This window comes from Schistocerca gregaria, chromosome 8 (assembly GCF_023897955.1).
Source record: "Schistocerca gregaria isolate iqSchGreg1 chromosome 8, iqSchGreg1.2, whole genome shotgun sequence".
Classification (NCBI taxonomy): Eukaryota; Metazoa; Arthropoda; class Insecta; order Orthoptera; family Acrididae; genus Schistocerca; species Schistocerca gregaria.
This window is the reverse complement of record NC_064927.1, coordinates 495,986,218-496,000,881: the sequence shown is the minus strand read 5'-3', so window position 1 is coordinate 496,000,881 and position 14,664 is coordinate 495,986,218. Positions and strand designations below refer to the sequence as shown.

Below are 14,664 nucleotides of genomic sequence, written 5' to 3'. Positions count from 1 at the left end.
GCCTAAGACATATCGGAACCACCCTCACAATTTTCAAGAAGCGCACCAGAACATTTCGGTTGAAGTTGCACCAATTCCAGGAGTCCAACTTCGATCTGCATCCAGAAAGTTGCTGACCAGGGCCCAGAAGTGCCAAAAGATTATTGGTGATCACTTTCAACATCTGCTACAGTCAGGTAGTACTGTATTCATTTCTTCTGCAGTGTTTCATTGTACCCTGGAACTCTGTTCTACGTGCCAGTTTTATTTGCTCCACCCTGTATATACGAGTATACATAATTAAGGGGAGATGGCCAGTGCACATGCACACACCATGCTCGAACCCTCATGGGAATCAGCGAAATGCCGGGAGTAACGAGGATAATGGACAAAGGGCGCTAAGTCGGTAGAGTGTGGTTACTGACGGGAGGCGTGCTGCGGTACTCCGCACCAAGTTGCGACGGCCACTGTGTCCGGGTGGCTCAACGGTCACACCATCTGCCTGGCGAGTTCCGATCTGGCACAAATTTTCACCTTTGTCCACTGATTGCGATCAACGTCCTTTCGCAGCCAAGGTCAGTAGTTTATTGTGTCTTAATGCGTCATTTGCTTTAAAAGATTACAGATATTTCTGCCATTTCTATGAAATAATGAGAGGAAGGAAATTACTGTAACAGTAATAAATTGAAAACCTTAGGCTACAACCGATTCGTAATATAAAATAAGAATAGAAAGTAAATGATCTGCTGTCTGTGTACGCTTAATATGCCTTTATCTGCTTGAAACTCTTGAAACCGGGCAAACTACCACGAAAATTGAGAGTTCTTACTCCTCAGTTATCACGCTTTAGCACTGGCTATTCGTAATCCCCAAACAGTGACACAATCCCCGAGTATAGCCCGACTTTAGAGCAGAGATAAAAAAAAAATAATAATAATAATAATACATACCAGTACTTTACGAATTTAGGAGAGGTCAGTATTATGTCAGTTGATTTTCTGAAAATTTTCATATAATCTTATACACAGTATGCTATACTTACAGCTAAAATGTATGAAAAGGAATTGCGTTATAAAATATTTTAGTCTATGTTACAATCGATAAGTAGTAGTTCTGAATGTACAGTTAAAATTGTTTTTTTTTTCTTAGAAACATCTGAAATCACGAGTTATTTGCGCACTTAAGATTTCTATTATTAATTACGTAGTCCTGTACTGTCTACTATGTTTATTTCTGGATTCATTTATGAGATGATTATTGAGATTAATAATGTGACGAACACTGGTAGGAACTCATTTGTTAAGAAAAATCGTGAACCCTTTGGAATATTGTTATTTCTGCAGAGTGAGGGAGTCGTAAGCTTGCCTCTAATGTGGTGAGACCTATTTTTGTATAATAGGTGCGAACAGTGTAATTTCGGCTTTGTTAATGTGAAATATCAAAGTTACTGTATGATATAGTAAAATGTGAGAAAAATCCATGGAAAATACATTTGCGTAAAAAATTCTGCAACAAAAATCTTCCAATTTATGTAGTTCAAACCAACCGTGACGCTATAGCAAGCAGAAAGCCAATAATACCAGTATTGCTTGCCCCTGTTTTGATCACGAGGTAGTCTTCCTACATGTCCGTCAGGTGCCTGAAGATGGCGTAGTAACACAGTGAACCTGGTTGCCAAATAAAATAAGATTGGAAACTAGACGGCTGAAAGGTGTTTAATTTCACATCCTCTGTCGAACTCCCGAGTCCCGCAGCCATCTCTAAAAAGATGGACATTCAGAGACATTCGTTCAGAGACATTCGTTCAGAGACATTCGTTCAGAGACATTCGTTCAGAGACATTCGTTCAGAGACATTCGTTCAGAGACATTCGTTCAGAGACATTCGTTCAGAGACATTCGTTCAGAGACATTCGTTCAGAGACATTCGTTCAGAGACATTCGTTCAGAGACATTCGTTCAGAGACATTCGTTCAGAGACATTCGTTCAGAGACATTCGTTCAGAGACATTCGTTCAGAGACATTCGTTCAGAGACATTCGTTCAGAGACATTCGTTCAGAGACATTCGTTCAGAGACATTCGTTCAGAGACATTCGTTCAGAGACATTCGTTCAGAGACATTCGTTCAGAGACATTCGTTCAGAGACATTCGTTCAGAGACATTCGTTCAGAGACATTCGTTCAGAGACATTCGTTCAGAGACATTCGTTCAGAGACATTCGTTCAGAGACATTCGTTCAGAGACATTCGTTCAGAGACATTCGTTCAGAGACATTCGTTCAGAGACATTCGTTCAGAGACATTCGTTCAGAGACATTCGTTCAGAGACATTCGTTCAGAGACATTCGTTCAGAGACATTCGTTCAGAGACATTCGTTCAGAGACATTCGTTCAGAGACATTCGTTCAGAGACATTCGTTCAGAGACATTCGTTCAGAGACATTCGTTCAGAGACATTCGTTCAGAGACATTCGTTAGTAACGTTTAATCCCTTTTCAGCTTAGAGTCCATTTGATCGTGACAGTCGTAGTAAGTCACGACTAACCTTATGCTGCTGCATGCCTCAGGGACAGAGAACCAGCTGGCGAGTAAGAAGCGACCGCAGCGCAATATTCTCACACTCGTGATTCTCATAAGTAGCCTGGGAAGCAAGGGAGGAAGGAAGCCGTAATAGCAGTGGCGTAACACCGGCGCCTTGGTTTCTAACGTATGAAACCCACATCAGACTAACCTTATGCTGCTGCATGCCTCAGGGACAGAGAACCAGCTGGCGAGTAAGAAGCGACCGCAGCGCAATATTCTCACACTCGTGATTCTCATAAGTAGCCTGGGAAGCAAGGGAGGAAGGAAGCCGTAATAGCAGTGGCGTAACACCGGCGCCTTGGTTTCTAACGTATGAAACCCACATCAGACTGGCACTCGCTCAGTTTCTGATCTCTGCTAGCCACACGTCACCAGCTACCACAGCTGCGACTGTTCCAAGCAGGCTACCACGAGGAGCTGAGGCCAACGGCCGGGAACAGCACTTACCCGACCGGCAGACTCGGCGTGTGGGTGAGTGCTGTGCAGAGCAGCGGCGCCACACACCGCGGTGCTGCCTGCGACCGCCAGCTCAGCCGTAGGGGCAGAGCTGGCCGTACCAAACAGCTTACGGCTGCAAGGCCACAGGGAGGCTCGCGCGCGCTGGAACACCGCACTCCAGCAACACGGGAGAGTGGCCGTAGACCAAACGCAGCGCGCACAGACGTGCAAGCCTCCAACGCCCGCAACGCCGGAGGACCTCAGGCGAATTAAGCGAACAGCGCTCGCTCCGGCTCCCGCTTCAACGCCACCAGTGTTAACCCGTCGGCACACGGCCCGTGCTGTCGAACGTTAACGTTGAGCGTGCCAAGTTCAGCGTGCTGCTGAACGCTCAGGAATGATGCGACTTGTGCATACGGTACGTGGGTCCCAACGTGGTATACGCGATCGCAGCGCACTCCAGCGGCAGTTGTGAGGGATATTTCTAGTTCGTAAATCACACTGTTTACTCAGCGGCCCGCGTAAAATTCCCACGTCAGCTCTGTTAAAACGCACAAATCCTCCATCGTCCACGAAAAGGAAAGTACCATGACCAATCAATGACACAGACTTATAGAAGTTCCGTTACAAACAGTGCGGTACAAATTTGGAATACTTCTCCGCATAAGATAAACGTTATTTCATCACTCCCACATTTTAGTAAAAGCCCCAAGATTAGCCTTTACCTGATGACTGTTCCTACCCAGTAGCAGAATCTTTGCAACATGCGAATTACGAAAAGAAAAGAAACGAAAAAGGAGCAAAATATATTTATACAAGTAGCACAAGCTGTCCTGTAGATAAAGCCAATCGAACGAAGTCACCCCTCAAAAGACGGTGAACTTATATTTACATAACATCAAATATTATAGCATATACTTTTATTAAACTAACAAAGTATCAGAACCTGCTAAAAACGCAAATGTTAGGGAAAAAAATTTGGAAGTGTCGAGACGCGAACCACCACCCCAACAAAATCTCAAGAATAGACAAAGACGCTACTCATTAGGCTTCTTTAAATCTTATTTTGTTAGTTATCTTTCGTTGTATCTGCTCTGGACGGACTTTGAAAGACACCCGTTTCAGTTCGTTGTTGATCCATTAAGTCAGTTTTTTATTACACAGGGCAGCTAGCCCTCTGACCGAACACGCTGAGTTACCGTGCCGGCTACTAAACTAACAATAATTCCCTTTTGCTTCATCTTATCGTATTACGCTTTGTTAAGAATGTTAATTGTAGATAATTATGTTACTAATTGAAATTTAATTACAACAAATTGTACCAAGAATAATGCGTGTGTCGCTGCCTTCAAATAGCCTACTCTCATAATACGCAAGTTACAATAATTCTTTTGCCACGAATATACATAAAGGCTTGAAATGAATGCCAATATGACGTCTCACAACTCTGTACTGAAGGGAGACGGCGTACGTGTGACGTAGGTGGCATTGTGCCACCTCATTGGTCAACGCTCAGTCGCGCGCTCAGAATATCTGACATGCCAGATACTGCTCTGCACGTTCGGAAAGACTCCCGAGCGTGCTATTCCACGGTATGACGTCGTTCGGATGCGCGGTCCGTGTGGCGACGGCTTTAGCGAGGTGCCAGCAACCCCGCAAGAGGCCTTCTGTCTCGCCACAAGGCCACCTCCAGCGCCGCCTTGCTGAAGGAACAGTCCCATCCCGTGACAAGTTGCAGTTGCAGCTACGGCGGCTTTGAGATACAATTTCAAAATCGAATACCTATTTAAAAAGTAAAATCGATCGTGACACCTGGCAACGCACACACTTCCACGTCTACCTAAGGTGATATTACGTAAATTCTACTTACGACATCGTAAGGGATCCACAGTCCTTTACTCAAAGATAGCGAGTGATATTGTACTTGAAAGTCTCTTCGGGTTTGCTGCGGGATCCTAAACTCAACTTGACTCGATATTTCGGCGATCCAAGTGGTCGCCATCTTCAGGAGAATGCTGCTTCTGCTGATGAGTCCCGCTGAGAACTGACCCCAGGCTGCAAATCGACGTCCTGTACAGGCCGCCGTTAAGTACACGGTGCATGCGCCGCCCATCACGGCTGCTGCCCTCCAAGACAGGGAGGTGGCGCCGCCCTTAGTGGAACACTGCTGGCAGCGATATATCGCACTCAGGGCCGCACCGAAGAACGTCCAGTTTTGATGCGAGACAATACAGGATTCCACGTCTTGCTAAGAGGTAACCCATTGTCTCTGTCGATTAAATTATCCGCCAACCTAATTTCAATCGCTCCTTTATAGACATTGTTCCAAAAACCGGAAATCTTGGCAACTACCACAGGTTCATCAAATTTCATACCGTGTCCCTCATTTAAGCAGTGTTCATCTACTGCCGACTTTTCCGGCTGTTGTAGCCTCGTATGGCGGCGATGTTCCAAACACGTCTCATGAAATGAAATGTGCGAATCGAACGGACAATGGAAGCCTTCCCACACTGACACGGAATTTTGTATACACCGGGTTTCCTAGGCCCCAAATATTGTCACTCGCAGTTGATCAGTGAGTGAGTGGATGTTGTAATGGCGGGTGGGAGGAAGAATGTTCAGCAGCTGAGTGTGTGCTCGCATCGCCGAGGGTTGACACCCTCCTCCCTTCCCCTACCCCAGAAAATCGAATTGTGTAGAATAGTGTACCGAAAAGTAAATATCAGGTGTAGAAGTACGAAACCAGAATTTGTTTGCTATAATCACACGTCTGTTGTTTCAACCTTACAAACGATATTTTATTCAAAATAATCTCCATTGCTGTTTGTATATTTCTCCTACCTCTCCGGCAGGTTATGATTGCCACGCCAAAAAAAAAAAAAAACAGTTCTTCTTTTGAAGCGAACCAGTCACCGAGCCATTTTCGCACATTTTCATACGAATTGAAACGTTGTTGAACGAGAGCGTGTCCTAGTGATGGAAATAGGTAACAATTGGACAGATCTGGAGAATAAACAACATGCCCTAGTATTTCCCAACTGAACGCCTCGATCGTTTCCCTGACCCGTCTTGCTGTGTGTGATGGGGCGTTGTCATGGAGTAATATGACTGTGTTGCCTTTTTCCACATTTCGGCCGTTTTTCACGTAATGCTCGATTTCAATCGAGCAATAGCTGTTGGTAGCGATCAGTGTTAACGGTTTCACCAGCTTTTAGCAGCTCATAATAATGACACCCTTCTGACCCCACCAAACACAAAGCATTGTCTTGTTTCCAAAGCGAGTTGGTCTTGCAGTGGGTGTCGGTGGTTTGCCTGGATTCACACTTGATTTACGACACTTACGATTCTCAAAATATATCCATTTTTCACCACCTGCCACTGTTCCACGGAGAAACGCCTTTCTTTTGTATCTGGCAAGCAGCATTTCACAAGTGGTCTTTCAAATTGCTTCAGTTCATGCGGAAACCATTTTCCCTCTTTCTGCACCTTTCCCATAGTTTTCAACCGAAGAGAAACTGCTTTCACATCCAATTGTTCCGCTAGTTTCTGTTGAGTGTGGGTATCATCTTCATCCGATAATGTCTACAATTCGTTCTCTTGGAACTTTTCGGTGGTTTCTCGCGCTCGTTGTTACTCACGTCAAAATCCCACTTTCGAATTTTTTGAACCACTCCAAACACTGTTTTCCCAATACCATGTTCGCTGAAAGCTTCGACAAGCATTCGCTGCCATTCTGCAACAGTTTTCTTCAAATTATAACTGAAAACCAATGCTGTCCGCAAATCGTAATTCGTAGGCACAAAACTCGACATGTTCAGAGGTTTGAAACAGATACCGATGTATGGAACTTGGGTTACTGTGTGTTGACATTCATCGTCAGCCGTTACAGGAAGCAGATGACACTGCAGACGCGGTCTCACGGGGCATAGATTGACGGCCAGCACCAGCTGCAGGAAAATTCCGCTTTCATACTTCTACACCTGGTAGAAGCAGATTGCAGTGAAGATGTTGGACGCCAATTATTACAACAGCGTGGACGACATTTCATTGCACTTGACCCGTGTCGAGTTTAAACTTCAACAGAAATGTAAGTCAGTGGTAGTGACTGTTTCCGTGCTTAATGAGAATATACAAATTTAGTTAAAGCAAACTTACGTAACTTCCGTTAACACAAAACTCTTATTACTTGGATACAACATTACTGAGTAGCCAAAATCCTACTGAAACAAATTCCATAGCAGTCAAAATCGATTACCGCTTATTAGTTATGCCACCGTCATTTACACTACTGGCCATTAAAATTGCTACACCACGAAGATGATGTGCTACAGACACGAAATTTAACCGACAGGAAGAAGATGCTGTGATATGCAAATGATTAGCTTTTCAGAGCATTCACACAAGGTTAGCGCCGGTGGCGACACCTACAACGTGCTGACATAAGGAACGTTTCCAACCGATTTCTCATACACAAACAGCAGTTCACCGGCGTTCCCTCATGAAATGTTGTTGTGATGCCTCGTGTGAGGAGGAGAAATGCGTACCATCACGTTTCGGACTTTGACAAAGGTCGGATTGTAGCCTATCGCGATTGCGGTTTATCGTATCGCGACATTGCTGCTCGCGTTGGCCGACATCCAATGACTGTTCGCAGAATATGGAACCCGTGGGTTCAGGAGGGTAATACGGAACGCCGTGCTGCATTCCAACGGCCTCGTATCACTAGCAGTCGAGATGACAGGCATCTTATCCGCATGGCTGTAACACACACCGTCAGGTGGCTTGCGGAGTATGGATGTAGATGTAGAACGGATCGTGCATCCACGTCTCGATCCCCGAGTCAACAGATGGGGACATTTGCAAGACAACAACCATCTGCACGAACAGTTCGACGACGTTAGCAGCACCATGGACTATCAGCTCGGAGACGGTTTCTGCGGTTACCCTTGACGCTGCATCACAGGTAGGAGCGCCTTCGATGGTGTACTCAACGACGAACCTGGGTGCACGAATGACAAAACGTCATTTTTTTCGGGTGGATCCAGGTTCTGTTTACAGCATCGTAATGGTCCCATCCGTGTTTGGCGACATCACGGTGAACACACATTGGAAGCGTGTATTCGTCATCGCCATACCGGCGTATCACCCGGCGTGATGGTATGGGGTGCCATTGGTTACTCGTCTCGCTCACCTCTTCTTCGCATTGACGGCACTCTGAACACTGGACGTTACATTTCAGATGTGTTACGACCCGTGCGTCTACTCTTCATTCGATCCCTGCGAAACCCTACATTTCAGCAGGATAATGCACGACCGCGTGTTACAGGTCCTGTACGGGCATTTCTGGATACAGAAAATGTTGGACTGCTTACATGGCCAGCTCATTCTCCAGATGTCTCACCAACTGAAAACGTCTAGCCAATGGTGGCCGAGCAACTGGCTCGTCACAATACGCCAGTCACTGCTCCTGATGAACTGTGGTATCGTGTTGAAGCTGCATAGGCAGCTGTAGCTGTATACGCCATCCAAGCTCCGTTTGTCTCAATGCCCAGGTCTAACAAGGCCATTATTACGGGTACTTATTTCTCAGGATCTACGCACCTAAATTGCGTGGAAATGTAATCACATGTCAATTCTTGTATAATATATTTGTCCAATGAATACTCGTTTATCATCTGCATTTCTTCTTGGTGTAGCAATTTTAAAGGCCAGTTGTGTAAAAGAAAGAGTAGGCTGATACTTTTCCGACTGCTAAGAATACTATTAATTTAATATGAGGTGTTTGACCATCTATGTAACTAAAGAACAACATTGATGATGGCGTACTGGTTCCGTAAATACCACACGATCCTTCTGATATTTAGAAAATATCGTTCTTGTGAAACAACTAGCTGTTTACTCACGTGAAGTGTTCAGTGGTATTGATACGGGATTTCAATTTGATTCCGTATTTCTGGATTTCCAGATGGCTTTTGACTCTGTATCACACAAGCGGCTTGTAGTGAAATTGCGTGCTTATGGAATATCGTCTCAGTTATTTGACTGGATTCGTGATTTCCTGTCAGATAGGTCACAGTTCGTACTAACTGACGGAAAGTCACGGAGTAAAACAGAAGTCATTTCTGACGTTCCCCAAGGTAGTGTTAGACGCTCTCTGCTATTCCTTATCTATATAAACGATTTAGGACCCAATCTGACCAGCAGCCTTAGGTTGTTTGCGGATGATGCTGTCGTTCATTGCGTAGTGACGTCATCAGAAGATTAAAACCAACTGCAAAACAATTTAGATGAGGTATCTGTACGGTGCGAAAATTGGAAATTGAAAATAGTGAAAAGTGTGAGGTCATCCACATGAGTGCTAAAAGGAATCCGTTAAACTTCGATTAGATCATAAATCAGTCAAACATGAAGATCATAAATTCAACTAAATACCTAAGAATTACAATGACGAGCACGTTAAATTTGAAGGAACACGTAGAAAATGTTGTGGGGAAGGCTAACCAAAGACTAAGTTTTATTGGCAGCACACTTAGATAATGTAACAGATCTACTAAGGAGACTGCCTACTCTAGGCTTGTTTGTCCTCTTTTAGAATACTGCTGCGCAATGTGGGATTCTTACCAGACAGGATTGACGGAGTACATCGAGAAAGTTCAAAGAAGGGCAGCACATTTCGTATTATCGCGAAATAGGGGAGAGTATCAGTGGAATGATACAGGATTTCGGGTCGACATAATTAAAGTAAAGGCGTGTTTCGTTGAGGCAGAATATTCTCACGAACTTTCAATCGCCAATTTCCTCCTCCGAATACAAAAAGATATATAAATAAAATTGTTGACGCCGAGCTACATAGGGAGAAACGGTCATCTTAATAAAATAAGAGGTAACAGAGCTCGCGCGTGAAGATATAATAGGTTATCGTTTTTTCCGCGTGCTGTAAGAGATTGGAATAATAGAGAATGATTGTGAAAGTGGTTCGATTAACCCTCTGCCAGGCACTTAAATATGATTTGTAGAGTATCCATGTAGATGCAGAAATTGTACTTTTGGATTACTGTAAGATATCTCTACTTCCTATGTTGAAACCACTTAAAATCATCAGCCCGTATTTTGCTACCCTGAAATGATGTAGAATAACTGAAGGCCATAATAGGATAATAGGTTTCAGGGGTGGCCTAGTCTTTTTGGCAATACCAAAATTAAATCTCGTATTGACAAAAGGATATGTTCGATAATACTGAGATTCAATTACACGACTGTTTTGAAAAGCAACATTCATTCATCTAATTGTAGAGGACAAAAGTTGTGTTTCACGTGTGCAACTGTAACATAAATGCGCCAGGTGAATTAATATCAAGAGAATGTTAATTGTAATCATCAACTGTTCACATCTACGAATATGTTAGGTACGCAAAATTCAAGAGCAGTTTTGAAATCAGCGCATTAATTCCTTTAAGATTAGACATTTTACGTCGTTTTAAATTTCGCAAAACTTACATTTCTTTAATTTGGTAGAATGAGTTGTGGAAAGAACACTGAAATGAAGTATGGTTTCTACCACATTAAAATACAGTCCAACTATTTTAATGTACAAAGGAAGAACTCTTGAGGTGAAACAAATATCAATTAAATTAGCGTTACCCATCCAGCACCTTAATTCTGCTATGAAGTACATAATTACATTTCATTTTTGTGACCTCGTCCCTTAAACTGGTGGTGTGAGGCATGATTATACATCGGTTTTTAAGAGACAACAGACAGTTCAGAATGACGTGATGTGGGGGTAAGCCTTTGAAACCTCAAATGCTTTCACTTTTGTGAATGTCTTTAAAGTAGGTTTTCAGCAGTGGGAAAACATGGGCGATGGCTGTTACTGCGAACTTCTGTTGCAAACTGTGTTGACCAAATACATATCTTAGTATGAACATACAGTCCGGGAGCGATCGAGGTGGCGCAGTGGTTAGCACACTGGACTCGCATTCGGGAGGACGACGGTTCAAACCCGCGTCCTGCCATCCTGATTCAGGTTTTCCGTGATTTCCCTAAATCGCTTCAGGCAAATGCCGGGACGGTTCCTTTGAAAGGACACGGCTGACTTCCTTCCCTGTCCTTCCCTGCGCCGATGGGACCGATGATAGAGCTGTTCGGTGCTCTCCCCGAAACCAGCCAGCCAGTCAGCCAACCAACCAACCAACCAACCAACCATACAGTCACGACTTCATTACTACACTCCTGGAAATGGAAAAAAGAACACATTGACACCGGTGTGTCAGACCCACCATACTTGCTCCGGACACTGCGAGAGTGCTGTACAAGCAATGATCACACGCACGGCACAGCGGACACACCAGGAACCGCGGTGTTGGCCGTCGAATTGCACTAGCTGCGCAGCATTTGTGCACCGCCGCCGTCAGTGTCAGCCAGTTTGCCGTGGCATACGGAGCTCCATCGCAGTCTTTAACACTGGTAGCATGCCGCGACAGCGTGGACGTGAACCGTATGTGCAGTTGACGGACTTTGAGCGAGGGCGTATAGTGGGCATGCGGGAGGCCGGGTGGACGTACCGCCGAATTGCTCAACACGTGGGGCGTGAGGTCTCCACAGTACATCGATGTTGTCGCCAGTGGTCGGCGGAAGGTGCACGTGCCCGTCGACCTGGGACCGGACCGCAGCGACGCACGGATGCACGCCAAGACCGTAGGATCCTACGCAGTGCCGTAGGGGACCGCACCGCCACTTCCCAGCAAATTAGGGACACTGTTGCTCCTGGGGTATCGGCGAGGACCATTCGCAACCGTCTCCATGAAGCTGGGCTACGGTCCCGCACACCGTTAGGCCGTCTTCCGCTCACGCCCCAACATCGTGCAGCCCGCCTCCAGTGGTGTCGCGACAGGCGTGAATGGAGGGACGAATGGAGACGTGTCGTCTTCAGCGATGAGAGTCGCTTCTGCCTTGGTGCCAATGATGGTCGTATGTGTGTTTGGCGCCGTGCAGGTGAGCGCCACAATCAGGACTGCATACGACCGAGGCACAGAGGGCCAACACCCGGCATCATGGTGTGGGGAGCGATCTCCTACACTGGCCGTACACCTCTGGTGATCGTCGAGGGGACACTGAATAGTGCACGGTACATCCAAACCGTCATCGAACCCATCGATCTACCATTCCTAGACCGGCAAGGGAACTTGCTGTTCCAACAGGACAATGCACGTCCGCATGTATCCCGTGCCACCCAACGTGCTCTAGAAGGTGTAAGTCAACTACCCTGGCCAGCAAGATCTCCGGATCTGTCCCCCATTGAGCATGTTTGGGACTGGATGAAGCGTCGTCTCACGCGGTCTGCACGTCCAGCACGAACGCTGGTCCAACTGAGGCGCCAGGTGGAAATGGCATGGCAAGCCGTTCCACAGGACTACATCCAGCATCTCTACGATCGTCTCCATGGGAGAATAGCAGCCTGCATTGCTGCGAAAGGTGGATATACACTGTAATAGTGCCGACATTGTGCATGCTCTGTTGCCTGTGTCTATGTGCCTGTGGTTCTGTCAGTGTGATCATGTGATGCATCTGACCCCAGGAATGTGTCAATAAAGTTTCCCCTTCCTGGGACAATGAATTCACGGTGTTGTTATTTCAATTGCCAGGAGTGTATTTTACCCCTAGTGAGATAAGCTTCTACAGCCTTAAATTTGTCCTCCTGCCATCCCTGCTTAGCCATTTTGCATTTCCTGTCGATCTCATTTTTGAGACGTTTGTATTCCTTTTTGCCTGCTTCATTTACTGCATTTTTATATTTTCTCCTTTCGTTAATTAAATTCAATATTTCTTCTGTTACCCAAGGGTTTCTGCTAGCCCTCGTCTTTTTACCTACTTGATCCTCTGCTGCCTTCACTACTTCATCCCTCAGAGCTACCCATTCGTCTTCTACTGTATTTCTTTCCCCCATTCCTGTCAATTGTGCCCTTATGCTCTCCCTGAAACTCTGTACAACCTCTGGTTCTTTCAGTTTATCTAGGTCCCATCTACTTAAATTCCCACCTTCTTGCAGGTTCTTCAGTTTTAATCTACAGGTCATAACCGATAGATTGTGGTCAGAGTCCACATCTGCCCCTGGAAATGTCTTACAACTTAAAATCTGGTTCCTAAATCTCTGTCTTACCATTATATAATCTATCTGAAACCTGTCAGTATCTCCAGGCCTCTTCCATGTATACAGCCTTCTTTTATGATTCTTGAACCAAGTGTTAGCTATGATTAAGTTGTGCTCTGTGCAAAATTCGACTAGATGGCTTCCTCTTTCATTCCTTACCCCCAATCCATATTCACCTACTATGTTTCCTTTTCTCCCCTTTCCTACTGACGAATTACAGCCACCCATAACTATTAAATTTTCGTCACCCTTCACTATCTGAATAATTTCCTTTATTTCATCATACATTTCTCCAATTTCTTAGTCATCTGCAGAGCTAGTTAGCATATAAAGTTGTACTACTTTAGTAGGTGTGAGCTTCGTATCTATCTTGGCCACAATAATGCGTTCACTATGCTGTTTGTAGTAGCTTACCTGCATTCCTATTTTCCTATTCATTATTAAACCTACTCCTGCATTACCCCTATTTGTTTTTGTGTTTATAACCCTTTAGTCACCTGACCAGAAGTCTTGTTCTTCCTGCCACCGAACTTTACTAATTCCAACTACATCTAACATTAACCTATCCATTTCTCTTTTTAAATTTTCTAACCTACATGCTCGATTAAGTGATCTGACATTCCACACTCCGATCCGTAGAAAGCCAGTTTTCTTTCTCCTGATAACGACATCCTCTTGAGTAGTCCCCGCCTGGAGATCCAAATGGGGGACTATTTTACCTCCGGAATATTTTACCCAAGAGGACGCCATCATCATTTAACCAAACAGTAAAGCTGCAAGCCCTCGGGAAAAATTACAGCTGTAGTTACCCCTTGCTTTCATCTGTTTGCAGTACCAGCACAGCAAGGCCGTTTTGGTTAATGTTACAAGGCCAGGTCAGTCAATCATCCAGCCTGTTGCCCTTGCAACTACTGAAAAGGCTGCTGCCCCTCTTCAGGAACCACACGTTTGTCTGGCCTCTCAACAGATACTCCTCCGTTGTGGTTGCACCTACGGTACGGCTATCTGTATCGCTGAGGTACACAAGCCTCCCCACCAATGACAAGGTCCATGGTTCATGGGGGGGGGAGTAGTCTAGATCGCTTATTTTCATTTGCATATAACATTCCGTATTATTTCTTGTGGTAAGAAGAATGGACAGCTTTAAGGAACGAAATAGTGAAGGCAGCAGAGCATCACGTAGTTAAAAAGACGAGGGCTAGTAGAAATCCTTGGGTAACAGAAGAGATGCAGAATTTAATTGATGAAAGTATAAAATACCAAAATGCAGTAAATGAAGCAGAAAAAAGGAATACAAACGTCTCAAAAATGATATCGACTGGAAGTGCAAATTGGTTAAGCAGGGATGGCTACAGGACAAATGTAAGGATGTAGAGGCATATCTCACTAGGGTAAGATAGATACTGCCTACATGAAAATTAAAGAGACCTTTGGGGAAAAGACAACCACTTGTATGAATATCAATAGCTCAGATGGAAACCCAGTCCTAACCAAAGAAGGGAAAGCAAAAAGG

General features: G+C 44.9%; 1 protein-coding gene across 1 annotated transcript in view; it reads left to right on the top strand.

The window, feature by feature from the left end:
* The window catches only part of LOC126284452 (UDP-glucosyltransferase 2-like), a 126,365-nt gene that overhangs the window by 36,561 nt on the left and 75,140 nt on the right, over positions 1-14,664 (top strand). The window lies entirely within an intron of this gene.